This window comes from Lactuca virosa, chromosome 9, assembly GCF_052849685.1.
Source record: "Lactuca virosa cultivar CGN04683 chromosome 9, Lactuca_virosa_CGN04683_v6, whole genome shotgun sequence".
NCBI classification, from domain to species: Eukaryota; Viridiplantae; Streptophyta; class Magnoliopsida; order Asterales; family Asteraceae; genus Lactuca; species Lactuca virosa.
The window spans coordinates 230666235-230693296 of NC_136434.1; positions in this window are offsets into that span (position 1 = coordinate 230666235).

Below are 27062 nucleotides of genomic sequence, written 5' to 3' on the forward strand. Positions count from 1 at the left end.
CCAACTCTCCCGGCTTGTCAATATGTGACTTTATCTCCAAGATGTGAGCACACATAGACTTTGCTTGCCAATAGGGCTTGAGTAAACTTGAACTATTCAAGAACTTGTGGGTTAGGGAGAACAATTGGAGGAGGTGGAGATAGAGAAGTATGATTTCCATGAACCAACCATGGGACATCATCTTCATTAGGAAAGCTTGTTCCTAAGGATTTGAGAAGATCATTGTTGTCTGAACCAGACATTTACAATGGGAGAAATTCAAGTTAGTTGATTTAAAGTCCTTAATATAAAACCCAATATGAAATATTAAGGCTAGGACCCAACACAATATTTTATAACTTGGAATCCAAGCTATAAACTATATGAAGGTAGGTAAATGACGATTCACCAATTCCCACCATGAAAAACGAAATAATTTATTAGGTTTTAATTGGATTTGAAACTCCTAGATCTTTTGAGATTCATTGAACTTTTCAATGGCATGTTTAAATCTCGATTGTGCCCTCTCAAGTTTTGTGACTGGGATGCCGAGGATCACAAAACAAGGTGTGAATAACCATGCAAATATACTTGGTACCCTTAATGTTTATCACTTAATAGATTTGCCGGTTAACCACACGCGCTCCACCGATCCTATGATAAATATTAAGTTACCCTTTGCCTACCTTGTTAAATCCAGGTTAGTGTGTCGGTTAACCACACACGCTCCACTAACGATTTAAGCAAAGTGCAAAGTGTAATTTCATGGGTTAGCACCAAATTCACATTTTCCTAAGTAACTAAGATTGGGAATTTATAAGAGTTTAGTTACTTAGTATCTATCATTAATACTTTTAATAAAGTGAGAATTATAGTCCTTGTCCTACCCGTTCGGCTAACGACCCTCTGTAGTGGTGTTGATTATGATGGCATGTGCGGAATTAGAAAAGATCTAGTGAATCATCATGTAAACTCAAGAACACAAGCAGTAAATAAATCTGTGTAAGATCATATTAGATCTAGAAAGGATATACAAATGGGGTTTGTACAAATTTCTCTCTCTAGTCTAACACTCCAAAATTATCATCACTAAATATGAGTGTCACTCACTTCGTATTTATAGGAAAAACAGCTTATTTACACATCAATAAGGGTAAGCCACATCCAAGCGTGACTTTGCACCCTAACATTCTCCCCCTCAAAGTTAGGATTGGATGCCCGACTTCAATATCCAACGAGCTCGCGGGATCAAGACCAAACTCCCCCTCGAAGTAACACCGGTCTTCAAATCCGCAACTGAATACCCGAAAAACTCGCTTCAAATACCCATCATTCTCCCCCTTTTTATAATAAAAAATGATTATACAACCCATTAAGGGTAAGAAGCGCCCGAGGAATGAAAGTTACAATATTCCCCTTGATGTGTACCAAAAATGAATCACCAAAAATCTTGCACGGAAAAACAATCACGAAAAAGCCTCAAAAAATTTCCAAATTCGTGAAATTTTTTGACTTTTTGGGTGAAAGTTGCAAGATTTTCCAAAATCCGGGTAAAAACTGTCAATAACAGATCATCAATCATCAATCCAATTCCAATTCCAATTCCAATTCCAATTCATCAGCCTTTGAAATCATCAATCGAAGCATCCAGTTCATCAACATCAAACCAACGATAAATTTCTGAGTTTCAAAACAACTCGCAAGTGTCAAACACCCTTCACAGTTAAATCAAAATCACCGACTAACGAAATCAACATACTTCGTCTCCATTCAAACCACCGAACAACAGGCCTTCACATATCGACCCAAACTAACCATCCAGTTCCTTGACTTCGCCTTTTATTCATCAAATTCGTCAATTTGAGGTTTGAGACCTTCGCATTCATTCAACCAAACACAATCGATATCAAAACCTTGATAACGAAAGTCTATTAATTCAAAAATCAACCATCAAAATTTCGAAATCAAAAGAATCTGACTCATAACTCTATAGTGAAGGAATCTACAGATGTGAACTCGTGTTCGTCATCATACCAATTGAACCATAGCAAAGCTGTGTACCACCACCCAACCCAAATCATTCATCGATAAACAGCATAGAGTTCTTCAAATCAATTTTGTGGAGAAAATTGAATATGATCGAGAACAAATTGAAATTATCAATGAACAATCGATAACCAAGAACTAAATGAATAACTGATGATCAAGTAGAAACTGAATCAAACAATCAAAGATGAAACGATGCGATTAACTCAAGAACAATTTCGATCATGATCTGAGACATAAGTTGTCGATGGTACAACTGGATAAGCGAACGTACAAGTCGATCTTGGAAAAGTGTTTTTAGAATAATCCTGATGACTTCCGATCTCAATCAACGATATTGGATCTTTGAAAAGAATGATTGGGCCCTAAATAATTGATCAATGAACAATAACATGTTAACAATTTTGGGCTCAAATCAGTAATGAACAGTAACAAAAAAATACTGTGGGCTTGAATTTTGGATCATGAACAATAAACAAATTTTGATTTTAGGCTCTATTTGTTATCTAAGCAACAATAAATGGATCAATCAATGGGATAAAAACGAATTTCGATCTATTGAGACAAAACGATCAAACAATCAAGAACGCAACGCACGAATTCAATGAGATTAAAAGAGATCATAGAGAGAGACTCACCAAAAATGCTCCAATTGTGACAAATTTAGCCAAACCGAGAATCGTTTCTTCAAAAAACCATGTTGATCTTCGAAGACCCGCTCTGATACCAATTGATGTGAATTATGAGCATTGGTTTGGCATGCGGAATTAAAGAACACACAAAGAACACGGTGATTTCGGTGTTTAAGAGATGCATTCAATTATGTATGGTGTTACAAAAGGGATCTAGATCTAAATCTACATAAATAACACACACTTACACACTCAATTTTACATCTCTCAAGCACACCTCCATAAGTGGTATGAACCCACCTTATATAGAGGTGTTTACATGTCTCTCTCTTACTCTCTATCTCATGTCACAAGGCTAATGCACCACATGCAAGCGGGTCTACAAAAGTCAAACCATTTACAAAGTCATACATGGATAACTTGTTGGATAAGGTGTCTAAGTCCATAACTTATTTGGTATATACTTGACCTGACCCGGCATGGTCCATTTGGGTTGCACTTCACCCAAACTAGTTATGGATAATTTTATGAGAGTTGTATACTTACGATTTATTAATATATTATAAGTTATAATATATTAGTATAAAGTCATGTTACTTAATTAGTTTTAATCTTGAATTAATTATGAATTAATTTAGTGATTAAAAGGAAGACTAATTAAATCATGGGCTATTATATTTATATGGTGGGGGCTAACACTCATTTGGGAATGGGCTAAGCTTATATGGAAGTCCATGGATGATCCATGGAGCTTTTACCCATGGATCCTTGGAAGAGGAAAAGACATGGGTTATTAGGGTTTCACCCTAACCATGTACACTATATAAACAAGCTTATGTTGCATGAAAAACAGCCTAATGTGTGTGTAAGTGTGGTGGCCAAAATCAAGAGTTAGTATACTCTCTCATACATTTTTTCCAAGTTTGTGGTAATTTGTGATTTCCATTTGAGGCATTCACATTATTGGTGCTTGGCTCTCAAACTCCAAGGAATCAACAATCAACAAAAGGTATGTAATTCATCTAGTTCTTTTATGGTTAAAAGTACCCCATGCCATGCTAGATAGGTTATAAACCTTGGAAAATAATATTTTGCATGTATCTTAGACAAACATAGATCCAAGGTTTAATAGGGTTGCATGTACACTTAGTAGTGTTAGAATGCTCAAAACCTAACATAACTTTGTACCCCAACACCCTCCACCAGTCAAGGAAGCGGTGGGTGAGAGTGGACACCCATTAAGTTGCCATTTTATAGGCAACAACCTTATACTCCCCTTATAGACCGGCTTCGTGAATGAGACCTACTAACGGTAAGACTGACTTGCTCTTATACATACATATATATATATATATATATATATATATTATTAACTTATAATACTATAAAGTATAAGGGTTGAATTTTAACTTTTAAAATTCTAAGGGTTTTACTTGGAATTAAAGTATTCATGAGGGGAAACTTTACAAATTCCAAAACTTGAGGGCAAGTTTTGAACTATTTAAAAACTTTTGGATTTTCATAACTTATGAGTTTAATTAAGGTTTTTAAAACTTTAATGAAGAGACTCTTGAACATCCATAACTTGAGGACAAGTTATGGAGTTCATAAAACAAAAAGACTCTTCGACTTTTGTAACCTATGCATTTTAATGGATCTTTAAAAGAAATGACTTTTGGTAATCCATAACTTGAGGACAAATTATGGACTCCATTAAAACACATTTAGATCAAGAATTAACTAACAAACAATTTTGCAAATAATTCTTATGATCTACCAAAACTCATAAGTGTATGAACAATCACATCAAAAATTTCAAGAATTACATAAACACACATAAATCTTGAAATTTTGATAACAACTTTGAAATTGGTTTACCATAATCATTACCACATCAAAAATAGGTTTTATAAGTCCAAAACAGTTTAAGGTAATGATTCTAGACCAATTCCAGCCTTAAAACTCGAAGATATGATGTCAGGGGATCCAACTCGTCGAGTGCATGAACCAACTCGACGAGTTGGATGAATTTAGGCATGGACTCGTCGAGACCCTTTATGGACTCGACGAGTCAGCTGACCAGACAACATACAAACTTCGATTTTCAGCAATTTACATCAAGTATAAAAGAAAACAAGCCTAGGCTCTGATACCACTAAAGGGTTTTGAGCATTCTAACACTCCTATGGTTTACATGCAACCCTATAAACCTTGGATCTATGTTTTCTCTATGGTTTACATGCAACCCTAGGCTTGTTTGTTTGATACTTGATGCAAAATAGTGAAAAAAGTCGAATTTTTTGCTGTCTGCCTGATGAACTCGCCGAGTCCATGGGGGGACTCGCCAAGTTCATGAGTAAACTCATCCTACTCGGCGAGTAGGTTTGTGCACTCGGTGAGTAGGAGCCTCAGAATGCAGATTTTCGACTTTTGCTGCTGGAAATGGACTAGAAACATTACCCTAAACTGTTTTGGTGTTTTAAAACTTGTTTTTGGTTGGTGTAATGGTTGTTCTAATCCATTTACAATAGCATATATCAAAATTTCATGCTTTGTATGTGTTCATATAATTTTTGAAACTTTGATAATCATGTTCATGTTCTTATGAATTTAGAAGATGATAGGAATTATTTGCTGAATTGTTTAGGATTAATTCTTGATCATTTATGTGTTTTAATGGAGTCCATAATTTGTCCTCAAGTTATGGATATCCAAAGGACACTTCTTTTAAACACACACTTAAAACACATAAGTTACATGGAAATGAAGAGTCTTCATTTTTATGAACCTTTAATTCATAAGTTATGAAATGAAAAGTTTTGAATAGTTTCAAAACTTGTCCTCAAGTTTTGGAATTTGTAAAGTTACACACACTTTAATATACTTTAATTCCAAACCCTTAGAGTTTTAAAAGTAAAAATTCAACCCTTATACTATTTATAACATTAATGGTTAATTATTATATATATGTATAAGATCAAAGTCGTCTTACCGCTAGTACGCCTCATTCACGAAGCCAGTCTATAAGGTGGGTATAAGGTTGTTGCCTATAAAATGGCAACTTAATGGGTGTCCACTCTCACCCACCGCTTGCTTGACTGGTGGAGGGTCGTTAGCCGAACGGGTAGGACAAGGACTTATAAATTCTCATTAAAAGTATGATGAATATTATAAAGTAACTAAACCATATATAAATTCTCAATCTTAGTTACTTTAGGAAAATGTGAATATGGTGCTAACCCATGAAATTCACACTTTGTACCTTACCAAGTCGTTGGTGGAGCGTGTGTGGTTAACCGGCACACTAACTTGGACTAGTAAGGATCACGAAGGGTGACTTAATGTTTATCATAGATCGGTGGAGCGTGTGTGGTTAACCGGCACATTGATTAGGTGATAATATTAAGGGTACCAAGTGAATTTGCATGGTTATTCACACCTTGTTTTGTGATCCTCGGCATCCCAGTCACAAAACTTGAAGGGCACAATCGAGATTGAAACATGCCATTGAAAAGTTCAATGAATCTCAAAAGAATCTAGGAATTTCAAAAAACCAATTAAACCTAATAATTTATTTCGTTTTCATGGTGGAAATTGGTGAATCGTCATTCACCTACCTTCAAATATATTGTAGCTTAGATTACGGCATCCCTCTTCTAAGTTATAATATATTGTGTTGGATCCTAGCCTTAATATTACATTTGGGTGTATTATTAAGGATTCGATATATCTAATCTAAACTTGTTTTCTTCTTTTCAGATGTCTTCCAACAACAAAGCTTCGGGCTCTAACCCTACTGGCTCCTTTTCCCTCATGAACCTTTGTGGGAGGGTCATCTTTGATGGTTCCAACTTCATGGATTGGATCCGGAACATCAGGATGGTTACTCGTTACGAGGACAAGGAATATGTCCTCGATAAGGAGCTAAAGGAGCTTGATGAGTCCACTGCTACTCCTGAGGAGGTCGCTGAGTATCAGGCACATGAAAGAGATGCCACCAAGGTGGCATGCATCATGATGGCCACCATGACAGTTGAACTCCAAAAGTCCTATGAGGACTATTACCCTCTTGAGATGCATCAGGATCTGATGGAAAGGTACCATCAGAGTGCTCGTCAAGAGCGGTATGAAATAATCTCCTCCATGATCACTACCCGTATGAAGGATAGCGAACCAATCACGAGCCACATGCAGAAAATGCAAAGGTATGTGGACCGTCTAATGAAACTGAATGTGAACTTCCCTGAGGAGTTGGCAATTGATATCATTTTGCACTCCTTGCCATCGTGTTATGATCAATTTCGTATGACATACCACATGAACAAGGAGGAAGTCACACTCATTAAGCTTCAAGGACTTTTGAAGACTGCCGAAAGTGGTCTTAAGAGTAAGTCGGTTGCTACTCCTACTCCTACTACTACCCCTGTTTTGGCTATCGGGCAAGGCAAAGGGAAGAAGAGGAAGCACCCTTCGAAGGGTACCAAGGGAAAGTCCCTTGAAGGCTCCTCATCTGGAACCAAAGGTGGTTCTATCACTCCTTCTGCCATCCCTAAGGATGCTGAATGCTTCTACTGTCAAAATAAGGGGCACTGGAAGCGAAACTGCCCAAAGTACTTGCAGGATGTCAAGGATGGGAAAGTGAAACCATCCCATGCAGGTATTTACACTATATTGTCTAATAACTCACCATATTCTAATTCTTGGGTTCTTGATACAGGTTGTGGTATTCACATCTGTTGTGACTTGCAGGGCCTAAGAAGAAGTGAGGATGTGGAGCACGGAAAGATAAACTTAATCATGGGGAACAAGAAGGTTGCACCTGTTACCAAGATTGGAGTTTATACTTTGTTGCTAGATAGTGGGTTAAAGTTAGATTTGAATAAATGTGTGTACTCGTCTGAAATGGCGAGGAATATTATTTCATTTCATGTTTTGTACAAACAAGGTTTTACCTTTTCTTTTGATAATGAAGTTGGTAGTATTAATGCTTTCTTTAATAATGTTCTTTATTTTAAAGCATTACCTTGTGATGGTGTATATGAAGCTGTATCGGTTGTAGATAATTTAGGAAATAATATATTATGTATTGATTCTTCTACTAGCTTGGATAAAGCATCTTTGTGGCATTGTCGTCTTGGACATGTAAGCAAGAAACGCATAGGCCAGCTCCAAAAGGATGGAGTCTTGGAGTCGTTCGACCTCAAGTCGGATGATAGTTGTGAGTCTTGTCTACTTGGAAAAATGACAAAATCACCCTTCACTGGTACTTGTGCAAGTGGTGAGGGTTTGTTGGACCTTATACATACTGATGTATGTGGACCATTCAAAACCGCCACAAGGGATGCTAATCGCTATTATGTGACTTTTATTGATGATTTTAGTAGATATGGTTATGTCTACTTAATCAAACATAAGTCAGAAACTTTTGAAAGGTTTAAAGAGTTTAAACAGGAAGTAGAAAATCAATTGGGCAGGAACATTAAGATGCTTCGATCCGATCGAGGTGGTGAGTATCTTAGTACTGAGTTCCTCGACTATCTTAAGGAGTGTGGGATTGTCTCACAATTGACACCTCCCAGGACACCACAGCTGAATGGTGTAGCTGAGAGGCGCAATCGAACTTTGTTGGACATGGTTCGCTCTATGATGAGTCGAGCTTTGCTACCAATCTCTTTTTGGGGGTATGCCTTAGAGACTGCCGCCCACATCCTTAATCTAGTCCCTACAAAGAAGGTTGCCAAAACACCTCATGAAATGTGGACTGGGAAAGTTCCCAATTTGGACCATATCAAGATTTGGGGTTGCGAGGCTTTCGTGAGGCGCGAAACTCATGACAAGCTCGAACCTCGAAGTGAAAGGTGTATTTTCATCGGCTACCTACAAAAATCCTTTGGTTACCTCTTCTACAGACCCAGTGAGAATGTGGTCTTTGTGGCTAGGAGAGGGGTCTTTCGAGAGAGAGAATTTATAAACCAAGGAGACAGTGGGAGGAAAATTGACCTTGAAGAAATTCAAGACTCAATTGGTGAAGGAACCTCAGACACTAGCAATCAACTTGAGGAGGAAATTCCTGTTGATCCAGCTGACGAGTCTATACTTCCGAGGCGTTCCACAAGGGTTAGGAACACACCTGAGTTTTATTATGGATTTCATATTACTACGGAAGGTGATACATTTATCAGTGACAGTACACTGGTAAATCTGGATGAACCTAACAGTGTTAAGGAAGCCATGGCAGGCCCAGAGTCTGCTAAATGGAAGGAGGCTATGGACAGCGAGATACAGTCCATGTATGACAATCAAGTTTGGAACTTGGTTGACAATGTACCAGGCCGTAAGACAGTCGGGTGCAAATGGATCTTCAAGAAGAAGACCGACATGGATGGGAAGGTGCACACTTATAAGGCTCGACTGGTTGCGAAGGGGTTTACTCAGACTCATGGTATTGATTATGATGAAACCTTTTCACCAGTAGCAAATATTAAGTCTATTAGGGTTATGCTAGCCATTGCTGCATTTCATGATTATGAAATATGGCAAATGGATGTCAAAACCGCTTTCCTTAACGGAAAGTTGGCTGAGGATGTTTACATGAATCAGCCAGAAGGTTTTGTCAGTGCAGAGTACCCCAATAGAGTGTGCAAGCTTGAGAAATCCATTTATGGATTGAAACAAGCATCTCGAAGTTGGAATCTTTGTTTCGATGAGAAGGTCAAAGAGTTTGGTTTCTCAAGAAGTGAAGATGAGTCTTGCGTGTATGTCAGAGCTAGTGGGAGTATAGTTAGCTTTTTGGTACTGTATGTGGATGACATACTACTCATAGGAAATGACATCCCAACCTTGCAGGAGGTTAAGTCCTGGCTTTAGAAGTGCTTTGCTATGAAGGACCTTGGAGAAGCTACCTATATCCTAGGGATAAGGATATTAAGAGAAAGGAGTAAAAGACTAATTAGACTTAGTCAGAGTATCTACTTGGATAAGGTGTTGAAAAGGTTCAACATGCAGAATTCCAAGAAAGGAGAATTACCGATCCAAAGCAATGCCAAACTGAGCAAGGCTCAGAGCCCGAGTACAGAAGATGAGATAGCTGAGATGAGTCGATTACCTTATGCTTCCGCTGTTGGTTCGATCATGTATGCTATGACTTGTACCCGTCCTGATGTGGCCTTCGCTTTGAGCATGGTCAGCAGATATCAGGGGAACCCTGGCAAGGCTCATTGGACTGCGGTAAAGAATATTCTCAAGTACCTGCGGAGGACTAAGGATTGGATCCTTACCCTTGGTGGGAGTGATGACTTGAGAGTAGTAGGGTATAGTGATGCTAGCTTTCAGACTGATAGGGATAACTTCCGCTCTCAGTCGGGCTGGGTCTTTACCTTAAATGGAGGGGCAATCACTTGGAAGAGTTCCAAACAGGAGACTGTAGCTGATTCGACTTGTGAATCAGAGTACATAGCAGCGAGTGAAGCGGCAAAGGAGGCGATATGGCTGAGGAACTTCATCGGAGACCTTGGAGTTGTACCAGCTATTAAGGAGCCTATGGAGATTTTCTGTGACAGCAATAGTGCGGTTGCCTTAGCCAAGGAACCAAGAGATCATGGCAGATCCCGACACATTGACAGAAAATATCACTTCATAAGACACAAGATAGAAGAGGGACTCCTCGTGTCAAAGAGGGTATCGTCAGATGAGAACCCTGCGGATCCCCTTACGAAGGGACTGACGAGGGTGAAGCATTTGCAGCATGTGAGGCGCATCGGGCTGAGGGACGATATTAGTTTTACAGATTAGATAGCCTTTTCTGAAACTTGTAAAATGTAATCGACGTTTGATGATGAATAAAATTTGTGATTTATTTATGAGTAAAGTGTTGCTATAATTGTCAATTATTTACTATTGTTTCAGTTTTGCATGTTTTGACTTCCAGAATAATTAATTTATTCAAACTCTCCACAGTCGGTCATATGTCGGAAGTAGGTATGAATCAAGACTGTCATGAATTGGGATTGTAGATGACTAAAGGTGTTTAGCCATAGCAATGGTTGCTACAACATTCATGAGTACTCATAAGTTATGAGTATTGGAATAAACCCACGCTCACTTGTATCACTTCATGGAATTTATCTCGAGTGATCGTGAGACGGTAATATCATATAAGTCTTCAAACCTAGAGATATGAGTTGTTACCTATGAGTTGGTTGTGCATTGATTGCACGTAAACGCATCAGTAACTTGATGTTATAAAACGTGCCTTTGTGTGCAATTCAATAAGTAGTAGAACAAGCATATGAGTCGAAGTTTATCTGTTCCTTCTAGAAATAGAAGCGATATATGGGCCCCTCGATGATTTTGTGTTGACCCATGTACCGGGCCCGGTCAGAACTAAATTGATGTGTTCAGTTAAGTTCTTTGTCAAACAAATCGGAAATCGAGAAACAACTGCTAGACAATAAGTAAGACATTGTTCCATGTATTTGTCCGGCTGATATCATGAGAGCAGAGGATTATATGATCACTTATCTAAAATGGCGCTTCATAGTTCACAAGAGTTTTCGAGAGCTACGATTGCCGGTTGGTTCCTGAAGTAATATAGGCAAATACAGTTATTAGACTTATCCAAGTGGGAGTCTGTTGGATAAGGTGTCTAAGTCCATAACTTATTTGGTATATACTTGACCCGACCCGGCATGGTCCATTTGGGTTGCACTTCACCCAAACTAGTTATGGATAATTTTATGAGAGTTGTATACTTACGATTTATTAATATATTATAAGTTATAATATATTAGTATAAAGTCATGTTACTTAATTAGTTTTAATCTTGAATTAATTATGAATTAATTTAGTGATTAAAAGGAAGACTAATTAAATCATGGGCTATTATATTTATATGGTGGGGGCTAACACTCATTTGGGAATGGGCTAAGCTTATATGGAAGTCCATGGATGATCCATAGAGCTTTTACCCATGGATCCTTGGAAGAGGAAAAGACATGGGTTATTAGGGTTTCACCCTAACCATGTACACTATATAAACAAGCTTATGTTGCATGAAAAACAGCCTAATGTGTGTGTAAGTGTGGTGGCCAAAATCAAGAGTTAGTATACTCTCTCATACATTTTTTCCAAGTTTGTGGTGATTTGTGATTTCCATTTGAGGCATTCACATTATTGGTGCTTGGCTCTCAAACTCCAAGGAATCAACAATCAACAAAAGGTATGTAATTCATCTAGTTCTTTTATGGTTAAAAGTACCCCATGCCATGCTAGATAGGTTATAAACCTTGGAAAATAATATTTTGCATGTATCTTAGACAAACATAGATCCAAGGTTTAATAGGGTTGCATGTACACTTAGTAGTGTTAGAATGCTCAAAACCTAACATAACTTTGTACCCCAACACCCTCCACCAGTCAAGGAAACGGTGGGTGAGAGTGGACACCCATTAAGTTGCCATTTTATAGGCAACAACCTTATACTCCCCTTATAGACCGGCTTCGTGAATGAGGCCTACTAACGGTAAGACTGACTTGCTCTTATACATATATATATATATATATATATATATATATATATATATATATATATATATATATATATATATATATATATATTATTAACTTATAATACTATAAAGTATAAGGGTTGAATTTTAACTTTTAAAATTCTAAGGGTTTTACTTGGAATTAAAGTATTCATGAGGGGAAACTTTACAAATTCCAAAACTTGAGGGCAAGTTTTAAACTATTTAAAAACTTTTGGATTTTCATAACTTATGAGTTTAATTAAGGTTTTTAAAACGTTAATGAAGAGACTCTTGAACATCCATAACTTGAGGACAAGTTATGGAGTTCATAAAACAAAAAGACTCTTCGACTTTTGTAACCTATGCATTTTAATGGATCTTTAAAAGAAATGACTTTTGGTAATCCATAACTTGAGGACAAATTATGGACTCCATTAAAACACATTTAGATCAAGAATTAACTAACAAACAATTTTGCAAATAATTCTTATGATCTACCAAAACTCATAAGTGTATGAACAATCACATCAAAAATTTCAAGAATTACATAAACACACATAAAGCTTGAAATTTTGATAACAACTTTGAAATTGGTTTACCATAATCATTACTACATCAAAAATAGGTTTTATAAGTCCAAAACAGTTTAAGGTAATGATTCTAGACCAATTCCAGCCTTAAAACTCGAAGATATGATGTCAGGGGATCCAACTCGTTGAGTGCATGAATCAACTCGACGAGTTGGATGAATTTAGGCATGGACTCGTCGAGACCCTTTATGGACTTGACGAGTCAGCTGACCAGACAACATACAAACTTCGATTTTCAGCAATTTACATCAAGTACAGAAGAAAACAAGCCTAGGCTCTGATACCACTAAAGGGTTTTGAGCATTCTAACACTCCTATGGTTTACATGCAACCCTATAAACCTTGGATCTATGTTTTCTCTATTATACATGCAAATATTTGATGTTCCAAGATTTCATCCTAAGTAGCATAATATGAAGCAACTACACTACAAGAATCTAGTAGAATGACATACCTTTTGTGTTGTATCTTGATTCCATGGAGCTTAAGAGCCTAGTGCCTCAAGTGTGACACCTCAAATGGTTCACACAACACCAATAACCCTTGGAATAACTAGAGAATAAGGATACATGCACCAAATCCGTTTTTGCCCTCTTCTGTATACACACTAGTGCACATTTCATGAACTAGGAACATCTTTATATAGTGTGGAGGATTAGGGTTACATTAAAGTAAACCCTAATACCCATGACCTTTCATTTCCATAGGATCCATGGGTTAAATACTCCATGGACTATCCATGAAAGCTTAGCCCAACCTAAATGAACTTGGCCCACTACATATATAAGAGTCCATATTTAATTAGTTCCTTTTGATCACTAGATTAATTCTAAGTTAATTCTTGATCAATACTAATTAAATAATATGATTTCATATTAATATATTAGAACTTATAATATATTAATATAAATCACTAGTATCCTTTTTTTCTCATTTTGTCTATCCAATTGTTCCGATGCCATGCAACCCAAATGGACCATGCCAAATTGGGTCAAGTACATACCAATTATAGTTATGGGATTAGACACTAATCCAACAGTCTCCCACTTGGATAAGTCTAAAACTATTATTGCGTATGACTCCAAAACCCGACTAGCAATCGTAGCTCTTAAAAGCTGTTGTCGAACTCTGAACAAATCAATGACGCGTCCATTAGGATAAGGGATCATATATTCCTCCATTCTAGATATCATATAGACTGAGACATGAATTATAATCATTCTCTCTGTCCATTTGTTGTTTCCCGATTTCCGATTTATGACGACCGACTAATTAAACAAATCAAATCAGTCCAGGCTTGGCCAAGCACTTCGGGGTGTCATCACTAAATCATCGAGGGGCGTTCCTCGGTGGGACGCTGCGCGTTCCAGGTACGTTGTGCATACGAGGGTACGTTGTGCGTACGAGGGGACAAATGGCGAGGTTCAGATGGGGCGACGTGGACGTTTCAGAGCCAAGCATACGAGAACGCGGGGCGTAGGGCTTCTCTGCGCGGGGCGTACACGTGTACTCTCGCATCAGCCACTTCCGACTTCTAAATTCTGTAACTTTCGTATATGAGCTCTGTTTTTGGCGTTCTTTATATCCACACGTAGGTGGAGACGTACTCTACAACTTTTGCTTAGACTTCGTCGGCTAATTTTGTAACACTAGTCAAAATAGGTCAATAGACAATCACATGTGATTATGCCAATCATGTAATGTGATTATGTTAACCTACTAATGTGGTAAGAGTGTTATGTAGTTCATGATAAATTCTAATAAAAATATGAATCTTCTTTATAATACAACTCAAAGTATACATCCATACGATCCCAAAAATATAGAGAATGTTTGAATCTGACTTCGCATGAAGAAGTTATTATAAACCGAGCACTATAAATCTCTATAAATAGGAATTTAATAGAATTAGCTATTTATGTCTAAAAGAGAGTTGTAGTACTCGTAAATACCTACGCGTGGATATAAAGAACGTCAAAAACGGAGTTCGTATGCAAAAGTTATGGCCTTCCGAAGATATCGCTGTCAGAAACCCTAATTTGACTAAACTCACGAGGTGAACATAAAAGTTCACGAGGTGAGGAGTCAAACCGCCACATTTCGGATCTAGAAGGTGTGACGAGGCTGCGAGGGGATAAGATCCAAACTCACGACGTGAGCAAGGATTGATTCACGTCGTGAGGAGTCAAAGGGACACCATCCGAAGCTAGGGACCAAATGGCGGGTCTACGAAGTGAGCAGGATCGAGCTCACGACGTGAACATGCTTGGTTCACATCGTGAATGGCCAAAAATCAGCCTATAAATAGCAAATTCGACCTTAACACTTCTTACACCTAAACTCTTCTCTCTATCTCGTTTTTGGAGGCCATTTTGCATCCCGAGTCCCGACGACCTCGTGCGCTGACCGTTTTTGCTTAGATAACATAAAATCACGCTACTAGGGTGAGTTTCACGACCCCACTTTCTAATATTTCGGGGGAAAACGCATGCTAGATATTATATATATGTTATTATTATGTCTATATGACAGTATATAGTTATAATAGCCGGGGTATAGCTGTTCTAAATATAATATTTTGAATATATACAACTATTATCAACTTATCAGTATGTTAATTTACTAATGTAGATCTTGAGTTATATTTAAGATTCTATATATATGTTGTGTGCGATATAGTTACGAAGTTATATTCGGAAGATCTATATGTTAAGTTATAAAGTATGTTGCTATTAATAGTTTTATGGCAAGATAAAACTGGATATGTTATACGTTGTTATTGTTAGTTTTATGATAAGATAAAACTTGGTATTGCTATTGATAGTTTTATGTCAAGATAAAAGTAGGAACGCTATATGTTGTTATTATTGGTTTTAGGTCAAGATAAAACCTGGTTTTACTTCAAGATATAGCTGTTATACTGCCTAAATATTATGAAGTTAGGAGTAATGTTTAAAAGCATAGTCTAGTAACTTAGGGTTTTAGACATAAAGATGCTTTTGTTGTTAGAGCTACAGGAAGCCGTCAAAGTCTACATGAGTAATTGTATTCATCAACTAAGATTGGGGATCTTAGTGAAAATCCTCTGAACTGTAACCGTTAATCCTGTGTGAGCGAGGAAGTCGTGTATAATTAGTATACGGGTTGACCACCCCACTTGTGACTGTTAGCTACAGTCAACCAAAAGCAAGTGATGAACTATCCTTTTATTTGTTATTGTTCCGTCGTCGATGAAGCGTACGGTGTTGTTTCTCATGGTAAATCATGAGTGTGTTTGTTTCTCATGGTAAATCATGAGTGTGTTCTATTAGAGGTATTACGTCATAGCAGCGGTTACAGGCTCATGGTAGCAAATTGTTAGAAACATTATACTTTGTCGTATACAAGTAGTAATGTTAAGTATAAGTTTCCCCTACTTATACCTTAGGATTAAGGAATGTTTAGGTATAACACTTAATTGATAAGTAAACTATTATACCTAATATACATACTAAATGATGGAGAGTCAAAATGATACTTTCAAAAACTATACTTTTGAATGTGGAAAATGTATTATTTTATGGAGTCAAAACCTGTGGACTCACCAACTTTATGTTGACGTATTTTAAAATGCATGTGTTTTCAGGAACTTGAAAAGCTGGTATGTGATGGGTTTTGAGCATTCTAACACTTCCTAAGTGTACATGCAACCCTAATAACCTTGGATCTATGTTTGTCTAATTATCATGCAAAGTTGAATTCCAAGGTTATATTCCTATCTAGCATACATGGGGAACAAATTTTAACTTGCATGAAAGATAGAATAACTTACCTTGTTGTTGCTTATGATCCTTGAAACCTTGTGAGCCTAGCACCCCAAGTGTGATGCCTCAAATGCTTCACACAACACCATATGCTTTTGGAATGACTTTAGAGAGAATACACACTTCTAAAATCGGCCTAGCCCTCTTGTTTCTTATGTGTCGCCTATTTTGGTGGAGAATGGGTTTCTTATATAGTGTTGACACATCTAGGGTTACACCATGTAAACCCTAATGTGTCATGACTCTTCATTTCCATGACCCATGGGTTTGTAACTCCCATGGAGCATCCTATGGGTGGAACCCAACTTGATAATCCATGGAGCCTCTTAGCCCACTATATAAGATATGGAAGATTTACATAATCTACCCATATATTTAATTAGTTATCTTTTGATCACTTAATTAATTCTAAATTAATTCTTGATCAAACTAATTAAATAATATTATTAATATATTAGAACTTATAATATATTAATAAACCATAAGTGTTATTTCTCTCATTTAGTCTATCCAAATGCATGATGCCATGCAACCCAAATGGACCATGCCGGGTCGGGTCAAGTACATACCAGAAATAGTTATGGACTTAGACACCTTATCCAACAGTCTCCCACTTGGATAAGTCTAATAACTATAACTGCAAGTATGACTTCAGGAACCGATCAACAATCGTAGCTCTTTTCAAGGTTTCTCGGAACTGAGAAGATGATGATACGCCATTTCAGATTAGTGATCATATAATCCTCTGTTCTAGATATCAGCCGGACAAATACATGGAACAATGTCTTACTTATTGTCCAGCAGTTTGTTTCCCGATTTCCGATTTGTTTGACAAAGAACTTAATTGAACACATCAACTTTGTTCTGACCGGGCCCGGTACATAGGTCAAAACAAAATCATCGAGGGGCCCAGATATCAGCTTCTAATCCAAGAAGGAACAGATAAACTTCGACTCATATGTTTGTTCTACCACTCATTGAATTATACACAAAAGCACGTTTTATAACATCGAGTTACCAATGCGTTAACATACAATCAATGCATAACCAACTCATAAGTAACAAATCATATCTCTAGGTTTGAAGACTTATATGATATTACCATTTCACGATCACTCGAGATAAATTCCATGAAGTGATTCCAGTGAGCGTGGGTTGAGTCCAATGCTCAGAACTTATGAGCACTCATGAGTGTTGTAGCCATGTCCAACAACTTAGACCTCTGCAACCAAACATGACAGTCTTGATTCATACCTACTTCCGACATATGACCGACTGTGGAGGTTCGAATAATATGATATACCAAACATAATTATTCTGGAAGTCAAAACATGCAAAAGAAATATAGTAAACGATCGACAAGAGATAGCAACACTTTACTCATAAATAAAACACCTTTTATTCATCATCTAATGTCAATTACACTTTACAAATTTCAAGGTTATCTAACTACTAAATCTAATATCATCCTTCAGCCCTATGCTCCAAGCATGCTGGAGATGCTTAACCCGAGTCAGTCCCTTCGTGAGGGGATCTGCTGGATTCTCATCCGATGATACCCTCTTTGCCACGAGGAGTCCTTCTTCTATTCGATGTCTGATGAAATGGTATTTTCTGTCGATGTGTCTGGATCTCCCGTGATCCCTTGGTTCCTTGGCTAAGGCAACTGCACTTTCACTATCACAGAAAATTTCCATTGGCTCTTTAATAGCTGGTACAACTCCAAGGTCTCCAATGAAGTTCTTCAGCCATATCGCCTCCTTTGCTGCCTCGCTAGCTGCTATATACTCTGATTCGCAAGTTGAATCAGCCACTGTCTCTTGCTTGGAACTCTTCCAAGAAATTGCTCCTCCATTTAAGGTAAAGACCCAGCCTGACTGAGAGCGGAAATTATCCCTATCAGTCTGAAAGCTAGCATCACTATACCCTACAACTCTCAAGTCTTCACTCCCACCGAGGGTAAGGACCCAGTCCTTAGTCCTCCGTAGGTACTTGAGGATATTCTTTACCGCAGTCCAGTGTGCCTTGCCAGGGTTCCCCTGATACCTGCTAACCATGCTCAAAGCAAAGGCTACATCAGGTCGAGTACACGTCATATCATACATGATCGATCCTACAGCCGAAGCATAAGGTATTCGACTCATTTCTGCTATCTCAGCCTCAGTACTAGGGCTTTGTGTCTTACTCAATCTGGCGTTACTCTGGATGGGTAACTCTCCTTTCTTGGAGTCCTGCATGCCGAATCTCTTCAGCACCTTATCCAAGTAGGTACTCTGACTAAGTCCAATTAGTCTTTTACTCCGGTCTCTCAAGATCCTTATCCCTAGAATATAGGCAGCTTCTCCTAGGTCCTTCATAGAGAAACACTTCCCAAGCCAGGACTTAACTTCCTGCAGAGTTGGGATGTCATTTCCTATGAGTAGTATGTCATCCACATACGATACCAAAAAGCTAACTATACTCCCACTAGCCTTGACATATACACAAGATTCATCTTCACTCCTAGAAAAGCCAAATTCCTTGACTTTCTCATCAAAGCAAAGATTCCATCTGCGAGGTGCTTGCTTTAACCCATAAATGGATTTCTCAAGCTTACACACTCTATTAGGGTACTCTGTGTTGACAAAACCCTCTGGCTGACTCATGTAAACATCCTCAGCCAACTTTCCATTAAGGAAAGCGGTTTTGACATCCATTTGCCATATTTCATAGTCATGAAATGCGGCTATGGCTAATAGAACCCTAATAGACTTAATCTTGGCCACTGGAGAAAAGGTCTCATCATAATCAACTCCCGGAGTTTGTGAGAAACCCTTTGCAACCAGTCGTGCCTTATAAGTGTGTACATTACCATCCATGTCGGTCTTCTTCTTGAAGATCCATTTGCACCCTACAGTCTTACGACCTGGTACATTCTCAACCAAGTTCCAAACTTGATTGTCATACATGGACTGTATCTCGCTGTCCATTGCCTCTTTCCACTTGGCTGACTGAGGGCCTGCCATGGCTTCCGCGTAACTGTTAGGTTCATCCAGACCTATCAGTGTCTCATCACTGATAAGTGTATCACCTTCCGCAGTAATATGGAATCCATAGTAATGCTCAGGTGCATTCCTAACCCTTGTGGAACGCCTCAGAGGTACAGACTTGTCAATTGGCTCAACAGGAGTTTCCTCCTCAAGTTGAGTGCTAGGGTTTGAAGTTCCTTCACCACTTGACTCTTTAATTTCTTCAAGGTCAACTTGCCTCCCACTGTCTCCTTGGCTTATGAACTCTCTCTCTCGAAAGAAAGCCCTCCTAGCTACAAAGACCACATTCTCACTAGGTCTGTAGAAGAGGTAACTAAAGGATTTATGTGGGTAGCCGATGAAAATACACCTCTCACTTCGAGGTTCGAGCTTATCATGAGTCTCGCGTCTCACGAAAGCCTCGCAACCCCAAATCTTAATGTGGTCTAGTTTGGGTACTTTACCAGTCCACATCTCATGAGGAGTTTTGGCAACTTTCTTTGTGGGAACTAGATTAAGGATATGGGCGGCAGTCTCTAAGGCATACCCCCAAAATGAGATTGGTAGCGAAGCTCGACTCATCATGGAACGAACCATATCCAACAAGGTTCGATTACGCCTCTCAGCTACACCATTCAACTGCGGTGTCCTGGGAGGTGTCAATTGTGAGACAATCCCACATTCCCTAAGATAGTCGAGGAACTCTGAACTAAGATACTCACCACCTCGATCGGATCGAAGCATCTTAATGTTCCTTCCCAATTGATTCTCGACTTCCTGTTTAAACTCTTTAAACCTCTCAAAAGTCTCTGACTTATGCTTGATTAAGTAGACATATCCATATCTACTGTAATCATCAGTAAAAGTCAAATAATAACGATTAGCATCCCTTGTGGCATGTTTGAAGGGCCCACACACATCCGTGTGTATAAGATCCAACAAACCTTCACCCCTCTCACAAGAACCTGTGAAGGGTGACTTTGTCATTTTTCCAAGTAAGCATGATTCGCAACTATCATCTGACTTTAGGTCAAATGACTCCAAGACTCCATCCTTTTGGAGTTGGCCTATGCGTTTCTTGCTTATATGTCCAAGACGACAATGCCATAATGATGCTTTATCCAAGTTATTATCATTAACAGAATCAATACACAATACATTATTTCCTAAGTTATCAACCACAGATACAGTTTCATACACACCATCACAAGGTAATGCTTTAAAATAAAGAACATTATTAAAGAAAGCATTAATCGAACCAACTTCATTAACAAATGAAAAGGTGAAACCTTGTTTATACAATGCATGAAAGGCAATAATATTTCTTGCCATTTCTGGCGAATAACAACATTTATTCAAATCTAAACTAAACCCACTACTTAGCGATAAAGTATAAACTCCAATCTTGGTGACAAGTAAAGCTTTCCTATTCCCCATGATTAAGTTTATTCTTCCATGCTCCACATTCTCACTTCTTCTTAGTCCCTGCAAATCAGAACAGATAGGAATACCACAACCGGTATCAAGGACCCAAGAGTTAGAATGGGGTGAGTTATTAGATAAGATAGTGTAAATACCTGCATGGTTGGGTTTAACTTTCCCATCCTTCACATCTTGCTGGTACTTTGGGCAGTTCCGCTTCCAATGTGACTTTTCATGGCAATAGAAGCATTCAGCCTCTTTAGGGTCAGAAGAAGGAGTGACAAAACCTTTCTTGGTTCCACTTGAAGAAGAGCCATCAAGGGTCCTAGCCTTGGTACCCTTCGAAGAGCTCTTCCTCTTCTTCCCTCTACCTTTCCCGATTGCCAAAACCGGGGCAGAGTTTGGAATAGGAGTGTTAACAACCGACTTACCCTTAAGACCTGTTTCTGCGGTCTTGAGGAGTCCCTGAAGTTTGCTGAGTGTGACCTCTTCTTTATTCATGTGATATGTCATGCGGAATTGATCATAGCACGATGGTAAGGAGTGCAAAATGATATCTATTGCAAGCTCCTCAGGGAAGTTCACATTAAGCTTCAGCAACCGATCCACATACCTTTGCATTTTCTGCATGTGGCTCGTGATGGATTCCCCGTCCTTCATCATGGTTGTTATGATAGAGCATATGATTTCATACCTCTCCTGTCGTGCACTTTGATGGTATCTTTCCATCAGATCTTGGTGCATTTCAAAAGGGTAGAAGTCATCATAGGACTTTTGGAGTTCCGCTGTCATGGTGGCCAACATGATGCATGCCACTTTTGTAGCATCCCTTTCATGTGCCCGGAAGTCAGCGATCTCCTGGGGAGTTACAGTGGTCTCATCAATCTCCTTAAGCTCCTTGTCAAGGACATATTCTTTGTCCTCGTAGCGGGTAATCATCCTGATGTTTCTGATCCATTCATTGAAGTTGGATCCATCAAAAGTGACTTTCCCACACAAGTTCATAAGGGTAAAGGAGCCATTAGGATTAGAGCCAGAAGCAGCATTGTTTGAAGACATCTGAAAGAAGAGAACAAGATTAGTTTAGATATTAAGAGAGTCCTTAATAAAACACCCAAATGTAATATTAAGGCTAGGATCCAATCACAATATATTATAACTTAGAAGAGGTATATCGTAATCCAAGCTATAACATATTTGAAAGGTAGGTGAATGACGATTCACCAATTTCCACCATGAAAAACGAAATATAAATATTAGGTTTTTAATTGGTTCTTAGAAATTCCTAGATTCTTTTGAGATTCAATGAACTTTTCAAAGGCATGTTTCAATCTCGAGTGTGCCCTCCAAGTTTTGTGACTGGGATACCGAGGATCACAAAACGAGGTGTGAAGTAACCATGCAAATCACTTGGTACCCTCAAGGTTTATCACTCAATCGATGTGCCGGTAAACCACACACGCTCCACCGATGCTATGGTAAACCTTAAGTCACCCTTTACCTACCTTGTTAAGTCCAAGTTAGTGTGCCGGTTAACCACACACGCTCCACCAACGACTTAAACAAAGTGTAAAGTGTAATTTCATGGATTAGCACCTTATTCACATTTTCCTAAAGTAACTAAGATTGGGAATTTAATAAAAGCATTTAGTTACTTTATAATATTCATCATACTTTTAATGAGAATTTATAAGTCCTTGTCTTACCCGTTCGGCTAACGACCCTCCACCGATCAAGGAAGCGGTGGGTGAGAGTGGACACCCATTAAGTTGCCATTTTATAGGCAACAACCTTATACCCCCCTTATAGACCGGCTTCGTGAATGAGGCGTACTAGCGGTAAGACGACTTGACGTTATACATATATATATTAGTAACTTATAATATTATAAAGTATAAGGGTTGAATTTTAACTTTTAAAATTCTAAGGGTTGGAACTAAAGTTTTAATCAAGACTTTACATGTTCCAAAACTTGAGGGCAAGTTTTGTAAACTTCCAAAACTTTTCATTTCTTATAACTTATGAATTAATTGAGTAATAAAAATGAAGACTCTTCATTTTTATAACTCTTGTGTTCTTTTAATGGCTTTAATAAAAGTGAGACTTTTGGTTTTCCATAACTTGAGGACAAGTTATGGACTCCATTAAAACACATTATGATCATGAATTAAACTACCATGAAGGTTACAAACAATTCCTATGATCATCTAATCTTCATAAGTTCAAGAACATGAATATGAACACTTTCAAGAATCAAAAATTACACTTAAAAATTTTAATAATTGCCATTGTAAATGGATTAGCATAAACATTACACCATCTAAAACAAGCTTTAAAACATCAAAACAGTTTAGGGTAATGTTTCTAGTCCATTTCCAGCAACAAATGTGCAAACTTTCATACGAGCAGAAAACAGAAAAACGATTTTTTTCAAGCTGTTTGCACACAAAAAAAAAAACAACAAACGAACCTAGGCTCTGATACCACTGATGGGTTTTGAGCATTCTAACACTTCCTAAGTGTACATGCAACCCTAATAACCTTGGATCTATGTTTGTCTAATTATCATGCAAAGTTGAATTCCAAGGTTATATTCCTATCTAGCATACATGGGGAACAAATTTTAACTTGCATGAAAGATAGAATAACTTACCTTGTTGTTGCTTATGATCCTTGAAACCTTGTGAGCCTAGCACCCCAAGTGTGATGCCTCAAATGCTTCACACAACACCATATGCTTTTGGAATGACTTTAGAGAGAATACACACTTCTAAAATCGGCCTAGCCCTCTTGTTTCTTATGTGTCGCCTATTTTGGTGGAGAATGGGTTTCTTATATAGTGTTGACACATCTAGGGTTACACCATGTAAACCCTAATGTGTCATGACTCTTCATTTCCATGACCCATGGGTTTGTAACTCCCATGGAGCATCCTATGGGTGGAACCCAACTTGATAATCCATGGAGCCTCTTAGCCCACTATATAAGATATGGAAGATTTACATAATCTACCCATATATTTAATTAGTTATCTTTTGATCACTTAATTAATTCTAAATTAATTCTTGATCAAACTAATTAAATAATATTATTAATATATTAGAACTTATAATATATTAATAAACCATAAGTGTTATTTCTCTCATTTAGTTTATCCAAATGCATGATGCCATGCAACCCAAATGGACCATGCCGGGTCGGGTCAAGTACATACCAGAAATAGTTATGGACTTAGACACCTTATCCAACAGTATATATTCGAACAGAAGAAGTTTTACTATTACCTTTCTGTTCATTAAGAAGTATGCCATAGTCGGATAATATGTAATAGGTTCTAGAAAAACAGTTATGTAACTTTCAGTTATCAATAAAGGTATGTATTTTCTTTAGTACTGTTCAATGTATGTTATATAACTGTGATACGAAGAATAACGTTACACTACCCGGTGTTTCCGCCGATGGCTGGGGGTGTGACAGAAATTGGTATCAGAGCTATTAACTATAGTGAACTAGTACTTTCTTAGGAAAGCACGTCTATAGTTTAGGACTTACTCTATTAGGTTTAGGTATATCCCTTAACCTATAAATAAAAAGTATTATCAATTATTCTACTAAAGGACTACTTACGAGAGCGGTGACAAGGATAGACATGTCGATTTGGGTTGCTGGATTTCAGAACGGCTATATGCTAAAATGATCCTGCCCTTTCGACTGTCCTGACTGGCCGGAGCCTTATCAGATAGACCTGAAGTAACAAACAATAATTAAAGCATAAATACAATAAATAAGAATATAGAGTCATATGTAAAGACTCAGACCCGCGATGAGAATACACCTTAATACCCGGAATGTTTTTGATCTCAAGGATTTAGATCAAATATTCCAACTAAAGTTTATATGTGCATATATCCTATCACAACTAGGTGTAGGTGCGCAACTACATTTTATTATGATCAGATCATATGAACTATTTAATTTGGGAGTAATATTTGATAGACTAAAACTCTTGGTGATCCAAAACGTATAGGAATTCGACATGGCATATTCACGAGAATGGATAATCATCGAGGATACGGATGAAGAAGAGGAAATTTCATTCCCCATGATGGTAGGCGATCCTTACTACCCTATAAATCCAACCACCTTTCATCCAATACCTTCTGACGATGGAGCACCTTTACCCTCCAACGAATGGGAAGAGAGTGAACCAATGGAAGAAAGCGAATCCATGGAGGAGACAGAATCGGTGGCATCATCTTTACCACCATTGAACACTCTTTACCGTAAAGTTCCAGGAGGAGTAAAAATGAAACGCACGGCACGTAAATCCATACCGATATGGCCAAAGATTAAGAAGAGTCATAAGGCGACATCTTTAGGAAGTCATAGAGTTCAAGATGAACCTGCACGGATCGCACAAACCGTTGATAGGTGGGTGGCGGAAGAAAGAGCTGCCAAGATGTATGAGACTGGTCAATCATCTCGACCACATCTCCCACATTCTTCTGAAGATAACACTTTATCCCAATTGTTTGAGAAAAGTGTCAAAATTGAAGACAAAATGGAAATTGTCGAAGGGAGGGCTACTCATCTCTCTGGAAGAGTACGAAGGCTAGAAGGACAAAGGACACGAGATCAGGAATCGGTGATGGATGTCCATCATCGTATAAATTTTGCTTATAATGACATGATTACTCACGATGCCAGGATTGCAGAGTTAGAGCTCTACAATCAAACCTCAAGAAATAAAGAACGCACGGGAAGTCTTGAGCAGAGAACTCAAGCACTTAAAGAGCAAGTGGTTAATGTCACTGACGTGCTGGGTCATCACTTAGGTTTTTGGTAGATAAGCTCCAACTAGTGGTTATGTAAATAGAGAAAATCAGACTAGTTAAGGCGAAAAGAGGAAAGTTTATAGCAAGGATGTAGAAAACCTTGCAAATTTTGCAATGTTTATAGAAACTTTTCTCTTATAACCTAAATAAACTGATGTAACCACCGGTAATAATATGAAGCATATGTTACAGTAATCATTGTGTTGTCTATTACGTTTTACCCTGTGAATAATAACTGGAGTATTTAGTACTCGTGTATTAAATGATTAACAAAACTCATAAAATTCTTATTATTTATAATAGGAATTAAAACAAAATGCCTAGAAGGAGTAATCGGCTAACCCCTAACCGACCATCAGCACCACAACAACAACAACCGCAACCACCACCAGAAATAAACCCCTCAATAAGTACAGTACAACTTGAAGAAATCATAGCTCAAAGAATTGTTGCGGCTCTATCTAATGTCACAAGAGATGGAGTTAGAAATGAAGGCCATGTAGGGACCACTAGAACATGTACCTACAAAGATTTTATGAATTGCAGGCCAAAAAGCTTTCATGGAAATGAAGGGGTAGTTAATTTGACGAGGTGGATAGAAAAGACAGAGTCCGTCTTTCAAATAAGCTTCTATCCAGATGATTGTAAAGTACGATTTGCAGCATGTACTTTCGCTGATGCAGCACTCACCTGGTGGAACAACCATGTGAATACCATGGGAATTGATACTGCAAATTCCATGAAATGGGAGGAGCTAAAAATGATGCTAGTAGAGGAGTATTGTCCTAGGGAGGAGATACATAAACTGGAACAAGAACTGTGGACCCTAACCATGAAGGGTTCAGAGATAAAAGCTTATACCGCTAGATTTAATGATCTTGCTGTAATGTGTCCAACACTTGTAAACCCTGAATATAAAAAGATTGAGCGATATATCTGGGGTTTAGCATCGCAAATTAAAGGCATGGTGATCGCATCAAAGCCTACGACTTATGACAGCACCAAGAGGATAGCTCATCAGCTAACCCTCACAGAGATCCAAGGAACAGAAGTGGTCTCAAAGGCTGAGTCTCCCAAATCTAGAACAAACAAGCGCAAGTTTAATAGGAAGAATCCCAAACAATCATCTGAGAAAAGACAATAAGTGGTAAATAATTATGCAGCCACAACAGCAGTACCTACACAACCAAAATCTTCATGGTGCAATCAGTGCAACCGTC